A 13,329-nucleotide genomic window follows, 5' to 3' on the forward strand; every position below is an offset into this window, starting at 1 on the left:
CTGGGCTGCCGTGGGTCACCGGTGACGGCGTAGGCTGCAGCCCCTGCTGCAGTGGGTTGCCATGGGCTACCGTATGTAGCCAGCAGCCAGAGTGAGCGGCCAGCAGCCACCATGAGTGGCCATCCAGAGGCCGGCGACTGATCTGCCTCACCCGGGAAGAATGCAATGATGGTGCCGACTTGAGCCAGTGAAGCAACATCCTCCACAACTAGACTGAAGAACAAAAGGACAGCAACTTGTCTGTTCCCCTCCCCCAATTCCCCAGTGTTGTTCCCATCCCCCCAATTCCCCAATAAAAATCTTTTTAAAAAAAATTTGTCTTATAACAATCTCTTCACTCTCCAAATCTGCATAGTCCTGAATCCTAGAATAGGCAAACTCATGCATGAATACTTATGGCTACATGTTGTTCTTTAAATTGTGTTATTGTGGGTGACCTGTCTTGTCTAACTAAATTACAATCTACAATTTGTAATCTCCACAAGTTTATGAAACATTCTTTGTCACTCTCCCTTGTACTGTAGTTACTGGGTGCCTGTCCTAGCTCTCCTACCAGACTGCAAGTTTATTGCAGGAAGGGTGTGTATGTTACTCATCCTTGGACTGAATTGATTTAGGGCTAAGATCTTTTTGTTGTTGTTGTTTACATCATCAAAAGTTCCTGGGACAGTTCTGCTCACACCATAACATACAGAAGCAAATAAGCAATGCCAAAATAGAGCCCTTAGAAACTCCATCATGTGCCCACATTTACAGCAGATACCAATCTCCCTGCTGCTGGGATTATCTCAACACTACAATTGGCCAATGGGCTAGTAGTTCCCAATTCTGCCATTGGTTGTAACACTACTTATAAGCATCAGCATAACACTAGCCTGTGCTACAGTAACAAAGAAATGCCAAAATTTCAATGACTTATCAAAGAAGAAGTTTCTTTCCTATTCATAAAATATCTAATGCAGGTGTTTCCTTGATGTGGTGACTCAGGGACAGAAGTTGCTTCCATCTGTGCCTCCCCTATGTCAAAATGGTCACCACCAAGAGGAAGAAGATTATGAAAACTTAGACTGTATTTAAAAAAAGGTTTTTATTAAAGTATAGTTGGCATACAGTATTATATTAGTTTCAGGTATACAACATAGTGATTTCACATTTATATACCTTATGATGTGATCGGAAGTCTAGTAACCATTTGTCACCATGCAAAGTTATTGCAATATTATTGACTACATTTCCTGTGCTGTACTCTACATCCCCATGGCTTATTTACTTTGTAACTGGAAATTTGTACCTCTAATTCCCCTTCACCTTTTCACCCATCCCTCCACACCCCTCCCCTCTGACAACCATCAGCTTGTTCTCTGTATCTATGAATCTGTTTCTGTTTTGTTTTGTTTATTCATTTGTTTAGTTTTTCTAGATTCCACATATAAGTGAAATCATTGGTATTTTTCTTTGTGTGAGTTATTTCACTTACCATAATACCCTCTAGGTCCATCTATGTTATCATAAATGGCAAGATTTCATTCTTTTTAATTAAGGAGTAATATTCCTGTGTGAGTGTGTGTGTGTGTGTGTGTGTGTGTGTGTGTGTGTGTGTGTGTGTGTGTGTGTGTGTGGTGTGTGATCTTCTTTACCCATTCATTCCTTGATGTATACCTAGGTTGCCTTCATATCTTGGCTATTGTAAATAATGCTGCAATGAACACAGGGGTGCATATGTCTTTTCGAATTAGTGTTTCTGTTTTCTTTAAATAAATGCCCAGACGTGGAGTTGCTGAGTCATATGTTAGTTTTATTTTTAATTTTTTGAGGACCCTTCATACTGTTTGCCATAGTGGCTACACCAATTTACAATCCTACCAACAGTGCACGAGGGTTCCCTTTTCTCCAGATCCTTGTCAACACTTGTTATTTGTTGACTTTTTTAGCCACTCTGACAGGTGTGAGGTGATATCTCATTGTGGTTTTGATTCGCATTTTCTTGATGAATAGTGATATTGAGCTTCTTTTCATATCTCTAAACCTAGTCTTGTTTTTAACTGCCTTGGACCACAAGTGACAAAAGTCTCTTTCGCTCATGGCCCACTGGCCTAATCTAGACACATAGCCCAAGTTCAATTACAAGGGAGGCTGAGAACTGGGGGAGTCAATGAAATATTTGGTGAGTACTGCTATCTCTATCATACAACTGAGTTAAGAAAAAAATGGAACCAGAGGACCAGTTAAGGGATGCCACTTGTGTAGAAAGATGGCTATACCAACAAGGTACATGACAATGATGCAATGTTTGATTGTATCATTGAATCAAGAGATCCACCACCTTTATATTAAAATAAGATCCATTTTTATGCAATTGATTTTCACCATTTTCAAGGAAAGCAAGTCCTATAAAGAAAATGTGTTTTCTTCATACAAAGCAATGAGGTGTTATGACTTGGCTTTGGAAGAAAGTTCTTAAAATAATGTAGCAGGCTCATCTGTTGAGGCCATCCCTTCTGCTGCAGCTTGCTATTGCCTAGCTTTCTATCTCTTATAATAGTAACCAGCTTGAAGCCAAAATAAACTCTCTAGTTGTTCTTTAGAACACCCCATCTGCCTCATCCTTCAACACCAGAAGTACTTCCAGAGTTCTTAATGGCTGTGGCAGTGCATACTATAAATCAATTGTCATGTGGCTTTATCCCATCAAGCCTGAAAAGATGTACCCATTTTATCACTATTGCAAGAATACTTACACATTTTATTTTATACAGCAATTTTTCCCAGATCACTAGCTTAAAGATCATCATTGAGATGGTAAATGAAAATAGTCATTTCCCATGTGAAAAGTAATATAATTCTCTAAAACCATTCTTTTCGGATCAAAATAATATCAAAAGAAAATAATCACAAAAATAAGTTTTATCTTTATTAACAAATGCATTTATCCTGTTTATATGCACACAACAACCATTTCATTATTTCCCTTTTCTTAATTTACTCCACTAGAAAAAAAATGGCAAAGCTCTATAAGTAATTTTTTTTAAATTATAATTCGAATAACTTCTTAAAGACCTTGACAAAAAAATTGTTAGAAAAAAAATCACATTGATGATCTCTTAGTCTTAAAAAAGTTTTTCAATACAAAGGTAAAAACATAATCCAGAAATGGCATAAAATCAACTCTCCTTCCTCTTGTTAGTTTCCCTAAAGGTATAAATGGAACTTTCATTCTTCTAAAATCTTTCCCATGTGTGTTATGATGGTATCACAATTCAAATCAGAGAACTGGGGCTGGGAAATGCCAGCAGGTGGCAAAAGACTTGAAAGGGAAGTTATCCTCTTCATGAAATGTTTGTAGTCACGAACACTGAGAAATTGTCACCCAGAATCAAAGCTGGGTGAAAACATACACACACACACACACACACACACACACACACACACACGTGCACACTTACTTAACAAGTGTGTATATTCTACAAAAAGTGTCTACATGACCTCTTGTCTTTTTACAGGATGCATCATTATCAGTTCAGGTGATTTTGGGTATGAATTGAAGAAAACAGAACCCATATTGTCTTAAACTATAGAGAGATTAATTGACACATAATTATTAAGCCTGGAGTAGTGCTTCTAAAACCATCTGTAGTGAAGGACCACAGTTGATGTTGTTGCATTGTTGTTTGTTTGGGGTTTTTTTTCAATCCAGTGCAGATTGCTACATGGTGCTAATGCATAAGACTTGTATACACACCACTTTCAACTCATCTATTTGTTGGACAGCATTCAAATTGGTCTAATCTATAGCCTATTCAGCTACACAAGTCCACTGGTCACACATTCAGATGTCCATGGCATGTCAAATCACTATAAAAGTTTCTAAACACATACTCCGGATTTCTGTGTTTATGTCACCACAGAATGGTAGCAAATAGTTCACCCTACATTTTGAGTAGCACTGGCGTAGAGATAAGGTAGGCATCAGCATGATTCTTGCTCCATCTCTCTGACATTCTCTATGTTGCCCTCCTCTATGTCCCCACTGCCTCTTTGGGCTGGTATGGAGATGTGTGCAATGGTTCCAGTCTATATATGACAACAACCAGAGGGACAGAGGGCCCCTTTAAAGCTATACCAAAAATAGCAAAAAAGAACTCTCCAGGAGGCCCTAGCAAACTTTCCACACTCATTTTCCTTAAATGAGCTACATGCCTGTTCCTGAACCTATCACAGGAAAGGAAGAAAGGATTACTCTTGAAGCAATTAGGCCCATCCCTGGAGCTAGGGATGGGGTTTCATTCCTTGGGGCACATGGGTTGCATGGGAGAAATAATCTTTCTGAAATAAAATTGGGTTTATGTAATAAAAGAGGGAGGAAGGAATGGATGTTAGATAGGCAGTAGACAATGTTGGAAGCATTTGAGCTAGGTGGTTTACATAATTATCAGGCAAGTGAGTGTATTATTAAATAGTCATTAGTTTAGTAGCTATGCTTGAGCTTGGGCACCTAGACAGCCTGACTTGCCTTAAAATTCCAAGCAGCTGGGAAAGAGACCCTGTTGACTCAACTTTCTCTAGACATCTAAAATAGCCAATAAAGATATAAGGAGGTATTCAATCTTGTTGGTCACCAAGGAAATGCAAATAAAACCACAATGAAATATATTGCTCACCCAAATAGTTAAAATTTAAGACTGTCATTTCTAAGTGTTGGTGAAGATATGGAGAAATCAGAATTGTTAAATGCTGCTGATGGGAGTATAAAATGATGTGACCACTTTGTCAGTATTTATTCAAATTGAACTTTCACATCCCCTATAATCCAGAAATTCTGCACCTAAGTGTGTGTGAGTTTGTTTTGTTTGGGGCATGTGTGTGTGTGTGTGTGTGTGTGTGTGATTTGCTTACATGTATATACTTAGTAGAAATATAAACATGTGTACACCAAAAGGCAGGTGCAAAGTATTTACAACCATATTATTCAATCTAAAACAACCATAAATAACCCAAAAGTCTATCAACAATAGAACAGATAAATAGAATTGTACTTCATGCAAACAATGGCATAGAGCAATGAAACAGCGACATAAATGAACAAGTGTAACTACTGCTACACATGGAGCACGGCTAAACCTAATACGTAATGTTGTGCAAGAGAATCGGACACGAAGGACTTCATACCGTAATTCCAGTAATTCAAAAGCAGGCACAAGTAATCTACAGAAACAGAGGTCAGGGCGGTGGTTACGTTTTGGTAGTGACTGAGATTTTACTCAAAGGGGGCTTCCAGGCTGCTGCTAATGTTCTAGCTCATAATCTGAGTGTGATCGCATGGGTTTGTTCACTTTATGAAAATTCACCAAGTTGCATAGTTTGGGACACTTTTCTATATGTTTGTTCATATACAACACATGCTATAACATGGATGAACCTCAAAGACATAATGCTCAGTGTAAGACAGGACAGACACAAAAGGACATATATTGTATGATTCCACTTATATGAGATACCAAGAATAGTCAAATTTATTGAAACAGAAAGAAAAATAGACAGTAGTAGAATAGTAGCCCTGGGGCAAGAGTTGGGGAATGAGGAGTTAGTGTTTAATGGGTTCAGAGTTTTAGTTTGGGAGGGTGAGCAAGTTCTGGAGATGGAGATGGTGGTGATGGTTGCACAACAATATGAATGTAGTTAATGTCACTGAACTGTACCCTTAAAATGGTTAAAATGGTAAATTTTATGTTACACATATTTTGCCACAATAAAAGCAATCATAGTAAAGTTACACGGTGGAAAGTTCACAAACCTAATTGTCCGACTTCATATGTTACAATGGTGTTATCACTCAGTTTAATGATAGGTTTTATAAGTATCAGGTGTGTTCTTTCTTCTCCAAGAACTCCAATATAAGTTGAGCATTAATAACAAAGTAGTGTAATTCTAAGTGAAGACTCCACAAGTGTTGGTTAGTCAAGAACAGGGAAACTTCCCAGAAAAAGTATAACAAAATTCTTCTAGAAGAGAAGAATTTGGCTGAGAAGAGGTGTGGATGACATTTGATCCAACAACACTCTGGGAAGAACTGGGCTCCTAACTGAGTTTGGATTTGAATCTGCTTGAGTTGGATTCAAGCAGAGAGTCTGGCTGACTAACCTTGTGGTTGCCACCACCGTGCCCACACCTTTTTAAGAAAACTTCCCTGAATTACTCAAATTTAAGTAAGCCATCTGTGTCTTGGGGAGACCAGACTGATACATGGAATCAAATTATAAGCCACCAAATTTGGATTCAACCTTGGACAAAATTGGAAAGGAAACTCCACAAAACATTGTATTTGATGAGAAGCCTCAAACACAAACTATTTGGAGGAAATAACATGTTGACATGTAATTTGCAAGCTCAGAAAGGTGTTGGTTATTACCCTTCTTGGTAAGATGAGAAGACAGAGATAGTTGATATAGGTCAGCATTTCAGAGCAGAGAACAGGATGGAAAAGGGTAGAAGGTGTACCTAGAAAAGTAAAGGGAAGCTATCTAGCATATTCCATAAGGAAAACACTGAGGTGTGTCAATTGTGACACTTTGGGCTGTAAGAAAGTGTAGGTCCAACTAATAGAAGTTTACATAAGGAGTTTATCATTTTATAGTAAATCCAGAAGAAAGGTGATTTCAAGGCTTGTTCCACCATGTCCGCAATAGCCAGAGGCTTTCCATCTCACTGGCATGGCAATAAGGTCCTCTCTCTGAGCCACAAAATGGCTAAAGGTGTTGTGAGAGTCACACAACAACCCAAGACAAGAATAAGAGCATTTTGCCCCCTTGGTTTTCCTTGTTTTAGTGAGGAAAATCTATCTCTAGCGATGTAATTGAGACTGTCACTCGAATTCATCATGATTGACCTCTGAGAGTGGGAGGGAGCCACAAATTCAGGGCTCTGTCAACAACGAAGAGGGTGGGACTTTCTGAGGGATAACATCTAACACGCCCATCCCAAGGGAGGATAATATAACACTCTTCCCTCAAAAAAGAGGCTCTCTCATACCCAAGCTCAGGGCAAAACTTTAGTGAGAGAAAGATTGGAAATTTCTCTTCCTCTCTGCATCCCTACTTTAAGAAAGTGCATGTGGGGCTTTTTACTTCCTCTTTTCCTTCTTTCACTCATTCATTCGACAAATATTTGTTGAAAACTTACTAGGTGTCCAACTTTGATATAACAAAAAATAGGACAACACCCCTGAATTCTAGGAGCTCACGAGCAATGGCAAGAGGGTGGTGACAGTGAAAAGCCCTCTGAGGGGCAGGTGACTGCAGTCAGAGAACGGGCAAAAATGGTCAGGAGCTACTTTGTACTCGGGGTAAAGAGCCAGGTAAAGTGTTGATTGTAAACAAAAGGAAGCCCAGGAGACAGTTGCTTAAGACTTATTTTAGACTCCAACTTTAGAAGAAAGAAGCAAAGAATTTGCTAAGGTAAGAAAGTGTCAGGGAAGTAGAACAAAGCTTCTTTAAGCAAAGATTGTATAGTGATGGAAACCCTGCCTGAGCTGTGTCCTAGGAACCTGAATGGAGTGGTGGTGACTCATGCAGGACACCCCCTAAAAACAAGGAAGGAGTGGGAATGGTAGGACATCCCAGCCAAGAAACACCACAGGAGCGAAGACCCAGAAGTGGGAATCCCAAAGCCAAATGCATACACATGTGAGATTACCCTTCCTTAGAGTAGAAGTTTGTGGTTACAAAACAGGGGAATGAGGTCTAGGCGTATGTCACATGCAGTTAGTTCATAAATTAACAGTGCTAATAATGACAGCAAAGATGACATCATCCTCATCCTCATCCTCATCATCATCATCATCATCATGACGACTGTGGCAACCTTAATAGATGATTGTGGTCACTTTTATAAGGCTGCTAGCTCAGTGTAGGTCTTCCCTTGACTACTCTTAGAATGCCACCTACAGATAAACTTGACAAAGACCTGACAGTTTTAGTCTTGACCCATTAACCTTAAAGATCTGTTTGATGCTTTTTGAGCAGGATGTTGTTAAATATTTAGCTAAGGATTTGCAGTTGGATTTTTTACCCAGACCAATGTGAACACTACCATCCTGTTTGAAATGTTTCTACTTCAGAAGATTGCACAACCCCACAAGTTAATGAGCTTTTCTATACATAGTTTCTTCCAGTGTATAATTACTGGCCTGGCTTTATATTATTTTAGGATAGTGTCAGCAGCTAATTGTGGTACAGTCTGAATGCTCTGAAATGAGCTCGGCTGAGCATGAGAATAGCTCAGCAAATTTAGGGCTGTGTGTGCATCAGTTTAAAAGTCTATCGTTTAGCAGGACACTGAACATGGAAGATTAATGATGGAGTCCAATGCAAAGGGCAACTGACTATGGAATCTGACCTGCCTCATGTTTCACTTTGAACTTCCTAACGCTTATTCCTCAGTACCTACTTGCCACACTCAACCACCATTGGACTTTGAGTTGGCCTACGTGTACAGGGAAGCTTCAGGTCCTGGCATTGCTGAGTCCCTATATGTGCTGCAGGCTCGGGTACAGGGGGGAGAATTCACTCTCCACCTTTCCATTCCCTTCGAGGCAAAAATATAGGAACAATACTTCTGGCCTCTTTTGTCTTCCTTACATACAAGTCCCTTACGTACTAGTCCCTTTCGTATAGAAGTAGAGTATCTGATGGAAGAGTTCGGGGCAAGGAATGAACATTACTGACTCAGCCACTTTCATTCACTCTATCCACATCTTTCCTTCTCTTGCTTTTCTCCTGTGGTAAGCAGCTTCCAAAATGGTTTCCAATATCCCTGCCTCCTGGTATTCATTCCCTGTACAATTGCTTCCCCTTGTAGAACTAGTGACTTGCTTCTGGTGAGAAGACTGGCAAAAGTGATGGGCTATCACTTCCAAGATGAGATTATAAAACCTATGGCTACCATAGGTTTTATATGCTTACACTCTTTGCTTACACTCTTTCTTGCTTGCTTACACTTTTAGGTTTTATATGCTTACACTCTTTGCTTACACTCTTTCTTGCTTGCTTGGCTTGCTTGTTTCAATGAAGTAAGTTGCTGTGTTAGAGAGACCCCTGTGTCAAGGAACTGAGGGTGGCCTGTGGCCAATACCCAGCATGAAAGTAATGCTTCCTGCCCACAGCCCATAAGGAACTGAATCCTCCCAACAGCCACATGAGTAAACGTGAAAGGGGATCTTTCTCCAGTTGAGCCTTGTGATAACTACAACTGCTTGCAGCCTGCAAGAGATTCTGAAGCAGAGGACTAAGCCTTCCCAGGTTCCTGACCCACAGAACCCGGGAGATAATGTGTGTTAAGTGACTACATTGTGGGATAATTTGCTACATGATGTCCTGGTTTAAACCTAACTTAATATAAATATGTTCATACAGATTTTGGATTCTAATATTTCAGTGTTTCTTCCAGTTCCTTCTGAATACAGTTGACCCTTGAACAACATGGTGGTTAGGAGCACTGAACCCCATACTGTTGAAAATTCACATATAACTTTGACTCCCCAAAAACTTAACTACAGTCAGTGGTCCCTTGGTATCCAAGAGGGATTGGTTTCAGAAGCCCCACAGATACTAAAATCTGCAGATGCTCAAGTCCCTTATATAAAATGGCATAGAGCAGTACGTATAGTCAGCCCTCCACATCTGGGATTCCCAACTGCGGATTGAAAATACTGTTTTCAATCCACAGTTGGTTGAACCCACAAATGTAGAAACCAGGGGATACAGAGGGATGCCGTGTTCTGTATATTTATTGAAAAAAGTCCAAGTACAAGTGGAACCACGCAGTTCAAACTCATGTAGTTCAATGGTCAGATATATTGTCTGCTTCTGTCACATTGAAAAATGTATTCCAATACAAGGGCATACAACAGAAGGAGGCAGAGCAAAAGATGCTTAACATCTCTCTAATACCCACAAATCATCCCGCCATCCCTGACTTTCCAGAATTATGTTTATTCATCCAATGTTTAGTAAGCACTTACTATTCTGGCACTATTCTGGTAATGGAGATACAGCAGTAAACAAAAGAAGCAAAGCCTCTGCCCCCACAAAGGTCACATTTTAGTGAAAGGGGCAATAAACAACCAAAAAAAAAAACATACAACAATGTCAGATAGTGAGAAGTGCTATGAATAAAAATAAAATGAAGTAAGAAGGCTAGTGACTGGCAGATGACATTGGGAGAAGAGGTGGGTGATCCAAGAAAGCATCTCCGCTAGGAAAATATTTTAGCAGAGATCTGAAAGAAATAACAAAGCAAACCACAAGAAAATCTGACCAAAGAATATTCTAATATTATGGGAAAGCAAGTGCAAAAATTTTGAGGCAGGAACAAACTTGGCATGTCAAAAAATAGCAAGGAAACAATCATAGCTAGGGCAGAATGAGCAGTTAGACACAAAGTCAAGGTTAGAGAGACGGGAAAGGGCTTGACTAGATTTTGGTTGGCCATTGTAAGAGCTTAGATTTTATTTGAGCATGTTGGAAAGGTTGTCGAGAATTTGAGTTCAGATGATTCCAGATTAGATGGAGGGAAATGGTTCCTAACAGTCTAAGAAACCTCTGGTTAGCAGGGAAAATTCATATAGAGACTTTTTGATAGGCTCTTAAAAAGTTGAAAACGTGTGTAGTCTACAACCTGGCAATTCTTTTTCCAGTACATAATATAGAGAAGCCACCACATTTGCATAAGGAAGCACATATAAGGGTGTTCATTGTAGTATTCTTCATAATGGCAAGACTGTTGAAATAATAGGATACTTGATTAATAAAATAAGGCACGTTCACTGTACAGCTGTTAAAAAGAATGAATTAGATCTACCTGTATGAACATGGATATGTTTGAAAAACAATGTTGAGTGGAAAAATGAACATGCAGGTCCAATGAGTGGAAAAATCAACATGCAGGTCCAATATGTATCATATTATTTATATAAATTGAAAGCAATAACCCACTCACAAAACAGTATTATATATTGGTTGTAGATACATAAACACATGAAAAAAATAAAGACTTAATTGAACGGGTAGCTACAAAATTCATGATAATGGTAATGGGAACAAGAATGGGACTTGAGGTCAAATGTCACTTAAGGTTTATCTATAATATTTCATTTTGTTACAAAAACAAAAAGAGAACTATAACAAAAATATCCTATGTTAATTCCAGGTGGTAAGAAACTAGTACTTAGTATACTATTATTGTTATTATTTTATAATATTATTTATAAATATATTATTTATAATTTTATAATAATGGTATGCTAATCTTTTTACCTTTCTATTCATGTAACAAATAGCTCAACCAGTCTACAACAATTAGTTAAAGCAAAAGAAAACTCAGTTTTCATATTTATGGCCATATGAGATTATTTTGCCTTGAGGATATAAAGTCAGATTTCTTTTTTGAACTCAATAAGATCGAAGTGTTTGCTTGCCTTTTTGTGGGTAAAACAGTCCTCTTATAATTCACATGAGGCCTCCGTGGCTTTGGGCCTTGCAATCTCCTTTCGTTAACACTCTTGAATAACCTCAGAGCCAGGGTCAATATTGCTTTCATTATCTTACATGAAGAGTCCTTAAACCTACATCCAATCAATTAATTTAAAAGAAAAAAAACCTCTCTATCCCTGGGATGCGGTCCAGGGACTAAGATATCCTGTGGGCTGAGAAAGATTTAAACCAAAATACAGATTTAAGCTTTTTATATATATATATATATATATATATATATATATATATATATATATATACATAATTTTATTACAAAATCTTTAAAAAACAAAATGCAACATTGTAAAAAACCCAGAATTTACTGTTGATACTAATTCCTATAAGTTTGCTGTACTACCATACACAAGAAATTAAAGAAACCATTAAATATTTAGAAACATTTAACATTAGAAGCCTTAACTATGCAGTAGCCCCTCAACAAGCTACAACCTGCATTTTTAAAAAAGTATTTTCTCTACAAAGAATCTTATCAGCTAAACAAAAATCTGTAGTTTTCATACTGAAGCTAATATTGAGCTGCACTTGAATTCACATTCTTAGCAAAACAATTGCCTGAGCATACACACACACTCCACACACATCATTAACAGAACAGCCATTTGTTCTTCATCTTCCTCGTCTTCCTCCTCATCATCATCTTCCTCGTCTTCCTCCTCCTCCTCATCTGGTTCATTCTTCTTCTTTGAGCCTGTTGGCCTGCCAGGCCCCTTCTTTCCTGCTTCCCTTTTGCCCTTGGCGCGGTATGCGGTAAAATCCATTTCATATTTCTCCTTTAGCTTAGCTGCTTTCTGTTCATATGGTTGCTTATCTTTGGCTGACTGTTCAGACCACATTTCACCCAATTTTTTTGCAGTATCCCCAATGGATAAGCCAGGGTGTTCACTTTTGATCTTTGGGCGTTTTTCAGAGCAAAACAGGAAGGCGGCAGATAGAGGCCTTTTAGGAGCATTGGGATCTTTTTTCTTTCCTTTCTTATCACCTTTGGGAGGAACATAATTTTTCATCTCCCTGTCATAGTGAACTTTGTCACTTGTTGCCATATCTTCGAATTTTGACTTTTCCTTTGCAGACATGGTCTTCCATCTCTTTGAACGTTTCTTGGAAAATTCGGCAAAATTAACGGAAGAGTCTGGGTGTTTCTTCTTGTGCTCTTCTCGGCAGGTTTGCGTGAAGAATGCATACCAGGACATCTTGCCCCTCGGCTTGTTGGGGTCTCCTTTACCCATGGTGACAGACAGCGTCTACCTGGGGGTAGCTTTTCCTCAGTGTTCCGCAGAATTGCAGGACTCCACAGGCTCTGCCTTCACTCGGCTCCGGCGTGAACTGGTTTATCGCTAACACAATCCTCAGCCTCTTGTTTTTCCATATTTAAGCTTTTAATCCATTGATTTCATTCAGCTAGGGAACCTAGATCGGAAACCAGTCTCATTGGTTGAGAAGACTAGAATAAATTTAAAAATCTAATTACATTTTCCTCACAAAGCAATCGTCAGGTGCATTCTGCTGATGTGTAAGGGGGAGGTATGGGGAGAAAGAAGAACAATCCATTTCTTCCTCCTGATTGTTACTTTTGCAAAACTTAGAATTCATTTTTGTAGAGCCTCCTGAACACTTACACAACTTCAGCCTATATTGATGTTGCAAAATCTGACTTCACATTCCTTTAGCTTACCTCAGCCACATTTCTACCAGATCTTAAATTTCTTAAGGCTAAGATTTTAACCTCCGGGCCTGCCCTCCATAGGCAAATCAGTTTCCATCACCCCCCACCCCCCAGGCCCCA

The 13,329-nt window shown here is 38.9% G+C and overlaps 1 pseudogene; it reads right to left on the bottom strand.

Annotated features, from left to right (window-relative positions):
• Window positions 1-12,042: 12,042 nt before the first annotated feature.
• Window positions 12,043-12,877, bottom strand: LOC109372553 (high mobility group protein B2 pseudogene; annotated as a pseudogene).
• Between the last annotated feature and the right edge of the window lie 452 nt (window positions 12,878-13,329).

The sequence above is a fragment of the Hipposideros armiger genome, unplaced genomic scaffold (genome assembly GCF_001890085.2).
Source record: "Hipposideros armiger isolate ML-2016 unplaced genomic scaffold, ASM189008v1 scaffold_643, whole genome shotgun sequence".
Classification (NCBI taxonomy): Eukaryota; Metazoa; Chordata; class Mammalia; order Chiroptera; family Hipposideridae; genus Hipposideros; species Hipposideros armiger.